Source organism: Gekko japonicus, unplaced genomic scaffold (genome assembly GCF_001447785.1).
Source record: "Gekko japonicus isolate JY-2015 unplaced genomic scaffold, Gekko_japonicus_V1.1 scaffold1052, whole genome shotgun sequence".
Taxonomy (NCBI): domain Eukaryota; kingdom Metazoa; phylum Chordata; class Lepidosauria; order Squamata; family Gekkonidae; genus Gekko; species Gekko japonicus.
This window is the reverse complement of record NW_015170921.1, coordinates 216,732-218,629: the sequence shown is the minus strand read 5'-3', so window position 1 is coordinate 218,629 and position 1,898 is coordinate 216,732.

Below are 1,898 nucleotides of genomic sequence, written 5' to 3'. Positions count from 1 at the left end.
GAAAAAGGGGTTTGGTGACCGCCCGGCACGCACTGCAGAGCTAGTGGTCTCTGTGCCTGGCTTAGTGAGGTCACAAGGCTTCATATAGCATATATGAATGAGCAAACCTCAACAGCTTAGACGTTGACTGTAATAAGCTCACATGCTCACTTCTTTTCCTCAAGCTGAATGACTGAAATACATTTCAGGTGTTGCCATTATGAAATGAGTAGGCGATCGAGTAATCTGTGTGTGCTTAAGTTATAATTGCTTTGCAGATGCCAGCTGAAGCAGGATTTCAACAGAAAGCAGCAGAGCAGGCTGTTGAATCTGAATTTAGTGCGCATTGTTGAAGTCTTCATAACTGTAGAAACTCAATCCGTATTTGGCATTGGGGTTGCAGCCCCATAGCCAGGATTTTTTCCCCCTGGGGAGGGGGGCAGGGACACTAATTAAATTATAGACACTAATTAAATTATAGAGTGATCACAAGATTTCATGGTCAGGAGTTAACTTTTATACCCAAAAAGGTGGTGGTGGGGACTTGGCATACTGCCCCACCTTTCCTGCCATTTACCTGTTAAAGGCTCAGATTCCCAAAGGAAATCCTGGTGAGTGTTTGCTAATCACAAAGAAGTTCCAGAAACTGTTTGAACTCCACAGCAACCCCCCCTCCATTTCTCAGCACACTTTAAAGGAGTGTTGTTGTTGTTGTTGTTGTTGTTGTTGTTGTTGTTATTATTATTATTATTATTATTATTATTCTACCCCGCCCTCCCGCCGAAGCGGCTCAGGGCGGCTAACAGGCAATTTAAAACCAACATTCGGTTAAAACCAACAATTACAAAATATAAAATACAGTTCCATAAAAACCCAGCTAATACATCCTATGATAAAATGCTAGTGCAACACCACCGGCGTAATCAGTTCTTATTGGAACACCTGGCGAAACAGTTCCATTTTAACGGCTCCACGGAACTGCTGGAGGTCCCGTAGAGCTCTAATCTCATGAGGGAGCTCGTTCCACAACATTGGCGCCGCCAGGGAGAATGCTGTATAGAGTTACCACTACCCGGCCGTCCCTAGGCCCGGGGGGGGGGACAGATGGCTTTGCATTCCCGATCGCAGTGCTCTTGGGAAAACATATGGGGAAAGGCGGTCCCTCAGGTAGGCAGGCTTCAGACCGTTTAGGGGTTTAAAGGTCAAAACCAGTACCTTGAAGCAAATCCGGAATGCTATCGGAAGCCAGTGCAATGACTTCAGCACAAGTTGGATGTGCTCCCACCTGGGGAGGCCCATCAACAGCCTGGCTGCTGCATTTTGCACCAGCTGCAGCTTCTGGAGTTGCCCCAAGGGCACCCCCACGTAGAGGCTTATTCCGAAGCCGGCAGGGGAAGCGGCAATCTGTGCAAAGAGGGCAGCGGCAGTGACTTAAAGGAGACTTAAAGAGGAAGATTGGGGTGGGGATGTTGAAGATTCGATAGGGGGTGCCTCCCACAGTACCCCCCCCACACACACACTGGCTACGGGCCTGGGGGCGGGGATACAAATTGGATATACATTCAGATAGATCGCACTATTAAAGTATAGATTGTACCATGTATTGAATACTTATAACATATATGAAATGTGCCTCCTAATGTGTACAATGTGTCCATGCACATAGAAGTCATAAAGATTGGTGAAAGGCTACTGATAGTTGCTTCACTTCAGCTAGATTGTTCCATCACATGCCTTGCTACCGTGCCTTGGGATTTGCACATTAAGGGTTGACAGAAGTCATCTGCCTCTTGGAGATGTAGCATTTCTGGAATATTTGAAGTCAAAGGGGGAAATGGGGTTGTTAAGGAAAACAATTGAATGTGGAGGGAGGGGAAACTCAAATATATGCAGTATTTACTTTCTTGTCATGTCTGAAC